Source organism: Lethenteron reissneri, chromosome 51 (genome assembly GCF_015708825.2).
Source record: "Lethenteron reissneri isolate LAM-NWPU_2019-01 chromosome 51, ASM1570882v1, whole genome shotgun sequence".
NCBI lineage: Eukaryota > Metazoa > Chordata > Hyperoartia > Petromyzontiformes > Petromyzontidae > Lethenteron > Lethenteron reissneri.
The window spans coordinates 10,773,647-10,784,930 of record NC_083829.1 but is presented as its reverse complement, the minus strand read 5'-3'; positions in this window follow the sequence as shown (position 1 = coordinate 10,784,930).

The window sequence follows — 11,284 nt, the reverse complement described above, 5'->3', positions numbered from 1 at the left end:
GAAATTAACATATTTTTTTCTCTCTCTACCAGTTGTTATAAAAACAAATGCAGTGTGATAGTTGACCGATTACTCGCTGTTCACTCTCTTTTGGTGTGAAAGGTCAGTGACCCATTGTGGCTAAGAGGTCACTTATAGAGGCACTTATAGCACACCTGGAATGCAATTGAGAAAAAAAAATTGCTTTCACAGGAACACATTTTACATGCGGGGCTGCGTATACCAAATAACATTACAGACACGTAGAGTTGTTATCCGTGCCACGTATACTTTATCAAATGCCATTGCAATGTTAAACATACAAATAAAATGCATTCCACAAACAAAACAACTGAAATTCAATTTCTAGGTTCAGAACGGTTTGTAAATAATGTACTTTCTGTTTCCACAGCCTTGTAAATTAATTTAAAACCATGACACAATAACCATGTTGTTATGGATTGTTGCTCTGATTTCTCTCACTGGTAGCGGCACTTTATTAAAAGTATATGCATTTTAAGATGACATTACAACTTATTTAAATGTCCGTTTTTTTACATCTTTAAGAGTCAATGGTTACCAACGGGTATTTCATTTGTTTGTTACAGTAAATGCTTTCCCGGTAGTGGTGTTATTCCCAAAAATAAGAGAGTTGTTAGTGTGCTTTAGGCGCCTTTGTACCAGTTGATTCAACCTTCTATGGAGGCTTCAAGGGTTTGAGGGGAAGGCTTTCCTCTGTAAGAGACATAATGTTCAAGTGCCGTTTCGGGGCATCAAGATTCTGTCCAACATTTGCATTTGTTAGTCGACGGACACGTTTCTGACAGTAACATTGCCCGACAATAATTTATATATTTTCCAGATCCGCGTTTTAACGCATTTACGTGTTTCACTTCTCGTTTCACGAGGCACCACGATTCCAAGAAGATGGAGACAGATGGTGGCTTGGAAGGAGATTGCCCAAACGGAATCCCCATTGCCGTGGAGCGAAGCTAAAAACATAAAATGTGCGATGAATTCCTGAAATCCCCTTCTCTTTGGTCTTCTCAAATCCCTTTTTCTCTAAGCTGCCAAACCGATGCAGGGAGCTGCTGTTGCCGCATATTCCGGCAAATCATAGAGGCCCCGAATGGCTGACATTCCAACTGTGCATCAACGAAAACATTGCCCGGGTCGTGTTATAAATCATAAATAATGGTGAATTTACATTTACAAGGCGCACTTCATCCAGGGATCTCAGTGCGCCGCGCACGAAGTTAGGAAACATTAATACGACAGAGGAGCCTGCGGCTCGTACATGGGAAGTGTAGGGCTGGAGGCGAAACAGGTGAGTTTTTAGAGAAGACCCCAAACAGCACGAGCTCGCTCGCCTCTCTCACCACCCGGTGGCAGGGCGTTCCGTGGTGTTGGCGCAGCAACATGCAGAGGCTCGGGTCACCCCACGTGCAGAGCCGAGTTCTCGGCACGCGGAGCGCGACGTGAATCAGCGGATCGGAGAGGTCGCGTGCGTATCAGCCGTCGAATGTAAACAAGAAAAGGTGCAAGGCCCTTGTACGTTAGCGACGATACTTCAAATTGTACCCGAAATTAAATTGGATAGCCAAATTGCAGAGATTTTGTCGCAGGGTGGGGGTGATGTGATCACGGGATGAGGTTCACGTTGAGAATCGTGGCGGCCGCGTGCTGGATCAGCTGTCGTCGTCCCAAGATCCTACGTGGGGACACCCGCCGAGATGCAACTAAGCGGTGCAATGATCCACGCGAGGGATGATGGGTGAAGGGGGCGCACACATACACACACCAGTCGACCCAGGTCAGTGGGTGACAGAGTGTGGCGTGAGCGGGCAACGTTTGACAGGCGGGAGAGAATGAGATGCGGAGCAGCTTAAGAGACGTTGGGCTATTGAAGGAGACTTAATGGTCAAACAAAACTCCGAGGTTATTTAACCACTTTCACGTGGGGCAAGTGGGTACATGATCAATTTCCAGCTGAAATGACTCACAGGAAAGCGGCTGTTTTGAAAATCCCAATAATAAAATATTGGTTTTGGATATGTTAAATTGTAGGAAGTTCTGATTCAGCCATGACTTTATTAATGGTATTGAAGTAATGTGTTTTGAGTCAGCTGCAGTGGATCGGGGTGGGGGGGTGGTATATTTGTGTATCGTCTGCGTAGCAATGATGTGTACGTCGGTTCGAATCGACCCCAACACCCTGGCTGCCAGTGCTGTCACTCATCTCTCCTCCACCCAACGCTTGGACCCTGCGCAAGTCCCGCGAATCGAGCAAAACAGTCGCCTTCCCATTCATCAGGATCTCGATAATCCAGTGCGTAATAATAATAATAAATACGTCGACAGGAGCCCATGACTGACAGCAGCCTCGGGTGAATATTTCGCAATAATCGCAGCCTGTCGAGGAAGACGTTGGATTCCACGACGCCAGAATGGGCACCTCCAACAACACGGAGACGGGGAGATTGCGAGGTGGATCGGAGCCAGTGGGGATGTGGGACGTCACGGTGGACATCACCAGCGGTCGTGCAGTTCTCAGTGGCCAGAGGTTGCAGAGATCACCGATCTACAGCAAGGGCTCAGCTCCAAGCCAGACAAATTACACAAGACCACAGATTCCACACACACCGCTCATGATACAGCAAGGGCTCAGCTCCAAGCCAGCCAAACACACAAGACTACAGATTCCACACACACGGCTCGTGATACAGCAAGGGCTCAGCTCCAAGCCAGCCAAATACTCAAGACCACAGATTCCACAAACACGGCTCATGATACAGCAAGGGCTCAGCTCCAATCCAGCCAAGTGACACAAGACTACAGATTCCACACACACGGCTCATGATACAGCAAGGACTCCGCTCTGGCTGGTCCAGAGGTCGGTAACCTGTGGATTCCGAGCCGCATGATGTGCCTCTTTGGCTGTCCCCCTTTGCGGGCAGCCGTTTTCATAAAAAAAATACGAAATCTTGAAACAGAATTTAACGTTAAGATAATTGATTAAACGTGGCAGGGGATGGATCACAATGGAATGTCTCGGTGACGACAAAATGTACAACAGTCAAACTGTATTGTTAAAGAATAACTAGGGGGGGGGGACTCAATAGACGCAGTTTATTCCATAACCTATTTTGTTCAAGGCAGAGTGTGTGCTGTTGTTTGATGTCAGACTGCTGTATACCTGCCGCTGTGTTTGTGTACGAGCTGCCGCTGCGTGTGAGGCGGCTCTTCGAGCTCTTTTGGTCAAAGACAAAAATAATAAAACAAAAGCTGCTTTCTCCTTTTTTAAAAAGGTTTTCCAAGCCGGATGTGCATCAGTCAAAACCGAGACCTGAATACCTTACAGGCCTTGTTGAACAGGTTACATTACTAAAAATAAAAAAATAAAAAATATGATTAAGTTTCCATTTTACCAAAAGGAGAGAAATGAGAAACGAGTCAATGGAAGACAATAATCTGGCGTCGGTCTCGAGCAGCAACACTCCCAGCGTCCCTCTGCCCCACTCTTAGCCTGAGCCTCCTCTCCTCGATCGCCTCCATCTCACCCTCCTCACGCCAGCAATCACTCGGCTTTCTCTCTCGTCTCTCCGTGACCCCCCAAAGTTCACCTCCACCCAACGAGATGTTTCTGATCCTCCTCTGTTGTCCGCACTGGTCTGGAGTTTCGTCGTCGAAGACGTCTGCGCAGCGTGACTCCGCGTCTGGACGAGAGACCAAGCCGACTAGGTCAGCATACACCGCTTGTGCGTTTGGAGAGTAAGCCCACCGCAGGACAATTCTGGCTGTCGCCTGATGAAGCTGGTTGTAATTACCTGCGAAACGTCGTACTCGAATTGTTAATGTTTGCAGTGGGTTTACTGTCCAACACGCAACCGGAATTGGCACGTTCTGTTTACGTGGCAAACCTTACTCATTGGCTGTGTCGGGTAGTGGTTGGTTTAACTACACATTTATAAATATGCGATCTTATGGATAATATTGGACGTGAAAGGCTACTACTACTACGTGTTAAACAGACCACGCTTCAATGGCCATATTTGGGCGGTCTTTTTTTTCTTGTGCGCTAAAGAAAAACATTTCTGGTTCATCTCAGAGCGCTGTGCACACGACAAGCGACTCACAATCTCATCTCAAACATTTGAAAGGGCACCACCCAGTGTAAGCTGTCCCATGGGCACAATGGTGACTCAGAACCTGGCCTGACAACTGCCAGCATGGGGCAATGATTTGCTCTCTGTAATCTCGAGTGAGTCATTTGCAGAGTAATTTTTTTAATTTATGGACCGTAACGAGGAGACGCACGATGGCTTAACTCGTTTCGAATAATGTCAGGGGTTCTTAACATGCATTGGGAAGCAGACTGTGTATCGGTTAACCAGTGCTGCCTGCTGGATCCGAACCGCAAAAAAAATGCAGCAAGTGGTGGACGCGCTGCTGCTAAATCCTCGCTCCTGTGCTTACAACTCATTAGTAAAATATCTAAAATCACTTTCAGTGCTAATTGCTTTGAATCAATTCGTTCTATCGGATTGTGCATTTTAATGCTACTAGATCCGACGTGTATGTATTGCATGTATTGCATGAGCTCTTGAAAACAATGATCCAGATTTCAGATCCCTCCATTGAGAAGAAAAATCAATGATTTTCTGATCGTGTGCGTATCAATTTGAAGGAGATATGAGAAGACAGAGTTTTCTGTTCCAATGGAAAAAATTAATAATTCAGAATGTGATTGACCCATGTCGATGAATTATCCAATATTGCACAGAATTGATATCGTGTGTTTCAAGAATTGTATAAATATTTATGAAAATAAGCTATTGGAAACTTTTTCCATCATTCCCAGTTATCACTACACAATGTGTTATATTGCTTATGATTATTAGGTATGCATATTTATTGGTTACTCTTGCTTAATTCTCCAGAGTGCATTCCATTCATGCAACCAGCCTCTATGGATAAAGATCGCCGGTAATTTCCGTTGTTTATACCCTACGAATGTCTCTAAGTTTCATTCCAATGTTTCGCTGTTTTTTTGTTTGCCCGTCTTCATGGTCTGGTGTACTTTCATTTTGGATTTGTAGAATCTTTCTCATCGGTCTCACTTTGTGGGTGTCCTTTGTATTGTGTGTTTTTATGTTATGAAGACAAGGTTGGAAAATAACCCTGCTCCCCCGTTAAATCCTAAAAAAACTCACTGCACGACTCTGATAAAAAAAAAAACATTCTGAAGCGTATCTAATACATCCAACACGTCGTGGGCTTTTTGTGACCAATATTGTGATTCGTAATTGAGTTTTGGGGTCGTAATAGATTTTTTAAAGCCAAAATGCACGTCGTCCACACCCTTCAACAGTTCTGGCAACAGTCTGGTGATGCTGGCTGTAGCTACCAGCTAAAGTTGTTAAATGCCGTGAGATTTCTCGCCAACAACAGCACCGGTGGTGGTGTTGCTGAAGCGGTAATAAATTGGCACGCTGGTTCACGCGGCAACTTTGTTATTTTGTTGTGTCGGGTGGAGGAGGGCGTAAGACACAAATGTTGCTCACACGATGTGTGTTAACGATGGCCTCTGGGGAAAGGCCATCGCTGTAAATGTTTCCCTATTATCGTAAAGCACAGTATTTGTTTTTCTATGAAAAGACAGTGTTCATGATATATGTGGTGAGCGTATTTTGAATTTTGGTATCAACAGGAGCGGGTAAATATTCTTTTGTAATAAATTGCATTTGAAGTTCCGATGATGCAGTAAAACTCCCATAAAAACCATGCGAAGCACGTCCGCAAAATACATTTAAGGAGATTTTAGCCACGCCGACTCCGAAAATCCACGAAAATAATCGGGGATTATAGCAGGGAATGGTCGTGGTTGCCTGTGACTAAAAACACTCCAAGAAATTTGCGGGGTGCAAAGAGCAACGTGTTGGAGCTTCGCAATCTTTGTGGGCACGATGCACGTCGCAACGACGTTGCGTTTGATTCCATGCCGTAGAAAACTGCCCCGCGGGTACGATAGGAGCACAGCGTTAGCCAATACAGGTGAGTGACACCCATTTCTCAAGGACGCTGCTACTGGGCAGTTGGAGGAAGTCGCCCTCCAGCAAAATAACAACGGAGGGATGAGGAGCGACGCTCACAACCACGAGCGGAGCGCCGGGCAGGTAGAATACAGCAAAGTTGGCACAGTAGGGGGTACAGATGGTGCATCTACCGGTCATCTCAGCCAACCCATGGCACCTGGGTCTGTCCCAAGACCTCCTGTCAGCGAGCCTTCGAAACTTCACGTGGCCTCAACGTGCACCTAGCCTGGCACAGGCGCCGTGGTGACGTCACCGTCACTTAGTGGCGAATGGCGGGGATTGGTTCTTCTATTCAATTTGCACTGCGTGTTAAAATACTATTTTTATTTCTGTTTGGTGATGGATTTTTGCTTATTCCTCCATCGGATTTGTTGCATGACTTGAAGGCAGATTACGAAAATGGCATAACGAAACTTAGGCCAGGAAAAATGAAATTCAAAATCTCATAATCAGTTAGAGAGCCCAGCGTGATATATAAGCTCCTTTTCAAAGAGAGATTTAGTAAGCTTAGTTTCTGTAACTACATTATACCGTAGTCGCTGATAATTTTCTGAATTGCTGTATGATGGATGTCTCGAAAAAATGTCCACAAATCTGTGGTGAATGACAACTGTATAATATACAATATTGCTTTCAAATAACGCCATCCATGATTAAGAACTCGCAAAGCTCTTACCATTCCAACCACCGTGGGTGCCACGGGGACGAGATGTTGACTACCTCGCCCCGTATGCAGGATGTCCTGGGTTCGATCCTGACCCTGACGCCTGCTGTATATTTGGAGTTTGCGTGTCTCTCTCCCCGTGGTCGCGTGGATTTTTCTCCGGGTCCTCCCGTTTCCCCCTCCACATTTAGCAGCACGCGTTTAGAGTATTTGGCTGCTATATATTTGCACGCGATAAGCCTCTTCACTGGGCTATTTTTGTGGCCAGGTCGCTCATGACAAAGAGCTACACAGCTCAGTGGGCCTTACTTCCTAAAATAACAAAGTTTATTAGTTTTAGTTTAATAGTTTAAACGTGCCAAACATGAAAAATTACCTGCAAATTACTCGATTGAAATTTACAGAGCAAACATTGCCCCCCTGCCAACCCCTAATGCGAAAACTTGGCAGGAACCTCGTGATCAGAAACCACGAGACGAGGTGAGGCTTTCCTGGGAACTTCCCTCTCAAAGCAGGCAGGACGGAGGAAAGCACGGAATGTTGTACCGTGTGCTGCAGCCTACGACGTGATACGTGTGTATGTATGTTGACTTCTTTCACACCGTACGTAGCCAACCGTGGTAATCGAAGGTGCATAATAGCTCCATATTGAGAAATATCGAGCTATATTAAGCAATATCGTAGGCCGACATTCCATTAATTTATTTTGCAACCAAATTCAATGAGAATGGGTTTATGTGTTTTTTTACTGCGGTATTCATTGATGTGACTAATGAAATAACAACAAAAAATGTACCATAATTGGAAGACAACTGTAGATGCCATGTGTAATTTCACACTGGGGTAAATGTCATCCAGCCCTAACTGGTACATGGTGGAACACACTTCCAATGCATCACTCTGATTTCGGTTTGCCACCCGTCTGGATTTTGACCCAGACAGTCCGGGAATTGGCATCTGTCATTCGCGTGGCCGGAAATAATTTGTGCTGTGACCTGCAATGAGTATTGTGTTGAACGTCGGCACAGTATTCTCCACAGCTTCAATAGACCCGAGGTTGACCGAGAAATAAGTGGGAGTTTTGGTATGCGGAAAAGTTGGAAACCCGATTTTAAAGACAGGGATGGTGGCTCACACAGATGTCATCATACCTGTACCTGTACGCAGAACCGGCCCTAGACCTTTGGGGGCCCTAAGCAAAATTTGGTTGGAGGCCCCTTTGATGTATGATGTTTTTCACCCACTAGCTAGCAGTGACTCTAGGGGGCCCTCTGCTGGCCACGGGGCCCTTTGCAATTTCAAGGGTCGCTTAGTGGCTGGGCCGGCTCTGCCTGTACGTATGCAGTACGGAGACTCTTCATCTGCTGGGCTTCAAGATGACCACGAGGCGTTGCATTGTAATTTTGTGCATTCTTTGTGTGTTATCCCTTCGTATACATCACGAAAATAAATGAGCAATCGATTAATATCTTGTACATGTTCATCTCTCCACATTTAACGTAAAATCATTTCTTACATGACCCATCCACCGCATGGCCTTCTGGGAGTGCATACTTACAGCGCCATTGTTTCAAGACAAGCAAATCTCTCGACCGGTTTTAACATCCAGTGTCTCATCAGCAGAGCTAGCCTTGCTGAGATCAATGCTGATGAACTGGCGATCTTGCAGGCAAGAACTCTCTCTTTATGATATGGTGTCCCCAGTTTGATGCAAAATGATATCGTGCATAACTCAAACTAAGAGCTAGCATCGTTGCAGAGAATATAAATGACACAATAAATAAGGAGACAACGTCTAGTTCACATATCCGTGTCCCCACGTGTCACGTGGGGTTTCTCTGGTTTGCTCTACATTCCCATCGCATACGACACACTCGAGATGAATTTGTACACAGCATCCTACGGCAGGACGTGTTTAAATAGTCTTGATACTCGGTGAATTGATAATTGCTTTGTTACCCTTCTATCTGGCAACAAAACTGACACCTTTTTTACAAGGAGTCATGTTTACATAGACCACAATACCTGCAGTCATAATGCAAACAAAAACATAACTCTGATAATGTGCACTGTCCTTGAAGTTGATTGGTCCACACCCGATACAGCTTTCCTTAGAGCCTAGTGCCCTAGTCTCACATGGGTTGGACCAGATGACGCCAAAAGGCGCACAACTCAAAGACAATGCACCATCAGAGTATGAGAGCTCGGGGTAAGCATTTACACCACTCGGTGAATTGGTCCCAGATAACTGGAGGACGCAATAACCACGGGTGTAAAATATTTAACTTAAAAAAAAACACATTGTTAAACACGCAGCCCCTCCGAAAGCCCTTGTCTTATTGGCCGTTTCACTCTTCACACGTATAGAGTAGCAAGCAACCTTCGCACGTTCAGATTTAAATTATCAAATTACTACCTGCTGATATTTACTGCGAACTGGCTTCACCGTTGAAATACAGAGGTCCTCACCTCTATAATATATGCTGTGTGCTTATGCTTGTAGGTTTCTGTTTATGCAGAGAAAAATATAAATCTGTCCCGGGCTGTTAATAATCATACCCTGGCATGTGGTTTCACCTCACTGTGTTGGATACGGCTTGTAAATAAAATACTAAAGTCGCCAAAACCGCAATCAAAGGCATGACTGTAAGCTATAGGCAATTTTTTTTAAAATCCTCATATAGTACACACCGCATTCATATTCACCTCGAAAAAAAGTGTAAGGCATACCATCCCTATCACACATTGCAGGGTTCAAACCTTACACGCCACCCTGGTAAGATGTAAAGAATGCAGTACAATTACAATGTGCAGTCCTTAAATGTATTTGCATTTTTTAAATGGTTGCTTTTCTCTGATAAGGTGTGTCTTTTTACATGTTGTCAGTATTTGCATGTGCATATGTGTCGGTGTGTATATAATTGTGTATATATATATATTTTTTTTTACGTGGGTGTTTGCATGTGTCTTGAACATGTACTGTGTGTGCATGTGTGTGTGTAGCGGTAGTGTAGTGGTTAGCGCTACGCTGCGCTACGAACCTGGCGACCCGAGTTCGATTCCCGCTCACGGCCAACACCAGTGACGATTATCAGGTCATGGGCCTCCCCTAGGTCGACTCAGCCTCGTATGAGTACCCGGTGCGGTGTGTAAACATCACCACTGGGGAGACAAAGGCGACCGGGCGTGGTGTTGGCCACCCACCCCCTCGTGTGCCACAGTGCCGGCCGTCTTCATAGGTGCTCGCTAACAGCACTTGCCCCAACAGTCTGTTACAGGCTATACGGGGGGTCTTTGTCTTTGTTAATATGTATCCTTTTGAGCATCATTCACATCATTAGCATGCACACACATGCATCGCATGGATGTTTACTGAGTGCACGTCTTCTGCACATGTATAGATGGATGTGTGCATGCAATAATATATGATGTGTGTGTGTGTGCACGTTTTGTGTCATCTCAGTCCACCCAAAAACATCCGGGTCGGTCCCATGACCTGCCAGCGAGCCTTCGAGATTTCGCGTGACATCAAGGTGCACCTAGCCTGGCATAAGCTGTGTGTGCTGACGTGACCGTCAGCATTGTTGTTACGTGTGTCATACCTGTGCGTGTGTGTGAGATTAATGGGGAGCGGTGGTGCAGCGGTTAGCGCGCCACGTTACTAACCCGGCGATCCGAGTTCGATTCCCGCTCACGGACAACACCGGTACGAATTATCTGAACCGGTCCTGGGCCTTCACCAGGTCGACTCAGCCTCCAATGAGTACCTGGTGCGGTGCGTAAGCATCGCCACTGGGGAGACAAAGACGGCCGAGCGTGGTGCTGGCCACCCACCCCCTCGTGTGCCGTTCCGACCATCATAGGTGCTACTCGCTAACAGCACTTGCCCCAACAGTATGTTAAGGCTATACCGGGGATCGTTGTCTTTGTAATTAATGCTTTCATTGCACCGTTGGTATAGAATTCACTAGAAGCGCAGCGGGCAAAGTAAATGTCACACAACGCGAGCATACACTTTACACAGTGGTCGCGTTCAACTTCTGTTCGTCGGCAGTCGGTGAACTTTTTAAAAATCACTGCCCGCGTGACGATATCGGAGTTTTAGCGCGAACGTGCCACACGTCCAGCATTCTCCTTGTGGTCGCACGCATTGGCTGCCCGACGCACGAATCCTTTCTGAGAAAAACAAAAATCCGCGGCAGATCGTGCGGCGCTTGGGACCACGCGGCATCGACGCTTTGCCCCGAACGCACCGCTTTGCCCCGGCAAAAGGTGTCAGATATCACGCCTTGCAGCTCTCCTTCCCGACCACCCTTTCCTCCCCACCTCCACAAAACAAAAACAAAATATGATTTTAAAAATATGTTCTTGGCGAGTTTCAAACTCTCGACTCCTACGTTGGTATTAAAAAAATGTTTTCACAAAACCTGTTTGCAAACCACTCGGCCACTAAGGCTTCCATACAAAATATTAATTTATTTAAACGAGCCAATGAATATGATACAGGCATGCATTGTCTCCCGATCTGAGTACGTGTGCAAAATTT